Below are 4,059 nucleotides of genomic sequence, written 5' to 3' on the forward strand. Positions count from 1 at the left end.
GCTCCACGGATTTAAGCTGAAAACTGGACTTGCTTTTTCCATTTGATGCCTACCATAAAAACCATTTTGCCCATGATCTAAAAGGTAGTGTACTTTTGATTAGTAGTACTCATGAAGAAGTTTGTTGCCTGTCAAAAGCACATATACTTTTTCTTTTCCATAAAAACCCTTCTCTTTTGTCTCTGTCTCCCTAGAAGACTTTATCTGCTTTGGTAGCACTTTTAATAGTATCTACTACAGACAGTCAACATTCCCAGCCACTATCACAACCAGTATAAAGCAAACAAGACAAGAATGTATAAAACAAGGTGACCAGGAAGAAACTAAACAGAGTTCCTGCCTTTAATTTGAAATCCTAAATTTCTGAATAAATTGTTTAGGTTTTATCTTTACCATTTAAGCACTGTTCAGGAAAACTAAGAAAGCCACAAAATTATTATTCAAGATGAAAAAAAAAACATTTATATATTTTTTATGATAGCCATTAGTACTTCCTATATGGTTTCACCTAATCACACAATTATCTCCTAGACTGCAATAGGCAGACTTGGTTGAAGTTGAACTTTAAGCAGGTTACTCAAAGTCTCTCAAGCCACTAGGACTTGCAGAAGTCTTTAGCTCCATGTCCATATCACTCAAGATTTCTGCATCCCATTTTCCTAAAATATTCACGTAAGCATTTTACCATCTACATATACTTCAACACTAAGTTCAAAAGTGAAGCTTACATCAAAAAACACATGAAGGAAGCGTGAAGTGTACAACGTTCTAAATGATTCTGACAACTACCTTCATCTTTGGCTTCCCTTCAGGGAGAGGTGGCACACGGACACTGTATTTGGGATGCTACTCCCAAGCCCCGCTCCACTTTCATCTTAGACACATACTTCCCTTCCTGATAAAGAACTGCTGCCAGCTGTGGAGATTCATTTCTACACAGAAAGTCTTCCACCATTGTGTTTTCTCTGATCAAGTTTTGAACTATGTTTGACAGTTATATTTGGATGTTATCTGGCTAAGTTTGAGTAGTCAATCATCCTGCTGCCAAGACTTCCAGAGTGTCTTATTTTTCCTTTGTTTTCCAGGCATTTCTGTCTTTGCCCAAAGTTCCCCACCCCTTACTCAAAATGTAAATTTTGCTGCTCCTGGAAACACGATATGAGCTGTGATAAATGGTGGCAACAATCGGAACCTTCTCAATGGCTTCAAAAACTGCACCATCCATTCATATGTGACTGAAGTTACTGCACAGGCTGCTGAAGACACTCAATTTATAGTACAGGAAATAATTAATCCACTTTCATTGCAAAACAGCAATGAGTTATCAGTCGGTAACTTGTTTGTGTTTCCACTGAGACTTATCACAGCCATTTATAAAGGCATTTGCTTTATCACCCAGACAAGAGTTAACTGAGATGTTTGTAAGCCTTGCATCCTTTGGTATTCAGAGATCTCTTCACCATTCCACAAAGATAAACTTAACTGTAAATGTACAATCAATATCTCATTTTCTTAGCCAAGACAGTAGGTAAAAAATTCTTTATGCTTAAAAGCAGAATTCATTAGCATCAACTCGCAAAAACAGTTTGGAGGATGATGTTACAATAGCATGATTAAAGGTCAGTCCTAATTTGTACATTCCAAAGGTGCTGGTTGGTGGGGGCACCACCTTCCCAAAGCATTAAGGATTTGAAGCCGTAAAGATGCAATGATTTAAAAACAGCAATGAAAAAGAACCCAGACTTTCTGTATGCTCACTGCCTTGTAAGCCATGCCTTGATGATAGACTCCCAATTCTGTTTTGTACATATATTTCCTGGAAGCACACTCACGTGCTAGCTGTTTTCAGCCCTTCAGAATGTACATGATTTTATGTTGAGTACTAGAATACATTCTGAAATACATTTTATCTTTATACTTTGATGCAGAATAGATCTTGTATACCTAACAGATGAATCAACAACCTGCTACAGACCCTTAGTCTGCACTACCCATTTTATAAAAATAAAGTTTTACAGTAAGATATTTTATTAATCATTTCAAGTCTCACAAATGTACTTTTTAATAAGATGCTTGTCTATACATCTTCTGCTTAAAACTATCCTATCAGTTTACACTGTTATCTCTAATCTCTAGCTTACCAATAGGACAGAAAGGCACTTCCTACAGTGTTTTCTCAGTCAGGACATAATCACTTTGCTCAGCACCAACTCTATTTCTTAGCAGTTTTACTCTAAATCCTCCTACAAAGAAGGTGACAGATCTAACAAGGTGTTCTTGTCTTTTCAACTTCAATTAATAAGATCTAGATAACAGACAACAGAAAGTAAGCTGCCTCTAGTTTTTCTAACTCCAACATATTCAACTTCAAATTTAAATTCAAGACATTATGTTTTCATACATACTCAGCTTCTTCCTTCAGTAATCTGTCTTTATGTTTCAATAACAACCAATTTCTACAACTCAGAGTGAGTTTGCATTTACATAACCAAAGCAAAAACTGGAAATGTATACATTTCAAGTGAACGCAGACACCGTTCAATATCCTAATGAAACACATTTCACATACTGAAACTTCATTCCTTAAGCTCTTTTAATTCTACTTTATGCTTGGTCTTACAAAAAGAAAGGAGGAAAGCCAGCCATCCCCCTGGCAGTACAACTGAGCAGTGTACTAACCTGAGATTACAGCTGATTGTTCAGGCATTGGGGGGGTTTTGGTTTTTGTTTGTTTTTTTTTTCATCCTAGAGAACAGTAACATTTTTACTCATTTTTTCTTTTAAATAACTGCTACAGCTTTGCTGACATTCTCTAACAAGTGACAGGAAAAAGGAAGCATTTGTCATTGTAAATGCTGTCAAGAGAAAAATATTTTGTATGCTCCCACGTACAGCAAACTAAGCCTTATGCTTGTTCATTGATTTCTGCGTCCATTGTGTTGCACTGAAATAAAAAAAAAATAGGCACCTCCTGCCCAAACAAAAAGGAGTACCCAGACCTTATAATGGGCCATTTTCTTACAGAAGAGAAAATCACAGAGGGATGCAGAGTTCAACAAGCTCTTCCCAATACCAAACACCCACAGAAATGTCAGAACAGATCTCAGTGTATGCCAGAGCCCAATTCAACCAGATCAGCTCCACATCTACATACAAAAATGAGAATCCCGGTTGTTAAATATGCTCTAAGAGTTCTTCGGTAAATATCTGACACATCTTTTTCTACCGCTTTAAGACTTTCTGCTGCTGCAAGACCAAGCTCAGTGCAACTTCCCTACGATCAGAAACTATCAGCATCAGAAGCCATCACCGCACCACCGACGAGCTCATCAAGTCTGTGTCATCCCCCTGCCCACACACAGACGCCTATTAATACAGCCGGCAGGGTCGCCCAGAACTGCAGGATTACTACACAGCACGTACCCATCTGTAACTATACACACGTCTACTACGGGGGCCCATCGTTTTGCTTTCAATGTCATTTTTCCAAGAACGACAAAGATCGATTCTTCCCCCCACGACCAAAGCGCCGGGGCCAACAATGAGCTCCCTTCCCTCCACACTCGACGCTGCCGTGCCGAACGGGCCTCCGGGGAAGCGCGGAGCCTTCCGAGGGCGCTCAGCCCTCCGCTCCGACCTCTGCCCGATCCCCGAGTCCCGTTCGGGGATCCCTGCTGCGATCGCACCTCCTCCTCCATACTCCTTCAAGCAAACGGCGCTGATTGCGCATCCCACTTCCGTCACGGACTTCCCTTAAAAACCACATTAACGCGGCTTTTATTATTCTCATTACTATTACAGCCGTCATCTTTATTTTCACACGCCGAGGCGGCGATCCCATCTCTCGGCCGGTGAGTCTGCATTTTCCCCGCACTCCGCTCCTTTTTAGGCAGCCGAAGGCAGCGAGCGCCCGGCCCGGCCCTTCCGCCCCGCCCGGGGACTGCCCGGGGGGCGCGGAGCCGCCATTACCGGGGACGCCGTGCGGGCAGCCCCCTCCTTCCGTCCCTCCCTCCCTCCCTCAGGAGGGCTGCGTGCCGGGCCGAGCACGGAGCGAGGCAG

At 41.7% G+C, this 4,059-nt stretch overlaps 1 long non-coding RNA gene across 1 annotated transcript in view; it reads left to right on the plus strand.

Annotated features, from left to right (window-relative positions):
* Nucleotides 1-3,712: 3,712 nt before the first annotated feature.
* The window catches only part of LOC104910172, a 3,737-nt gene continuing 3,390 nt past the window's right edge, over nt 3,713-4,059 (plus strand). The window contains exon 1 of the long non-coding RNA XR_004159182.1: nt 3,713-3,851. This is a non-coding gene — a long non-coding RNA (uncharacterized LOC104910172). The remainder of the gene's footprint in view (nt 3,852-4,059) is intronic.

This window comes from Meleagris gallopavo, chromosome 3 (assembly GCF_000146605.3).
Source record: "Meleagris gallopavo isolate NT-WF06-2002-E0010 breed Aviagen turkey brand Nicholas breeding stock chromosome 3, Turkey_5.1, whole genome shotgun sequence".
Classification (NCBI taxonomy): domain Eukaryota; kingdom Metazoa; phylum Chordata; class Aves; order Galliformes; family Phasianidae; genus Meleagris; species Meleagris gallopavo.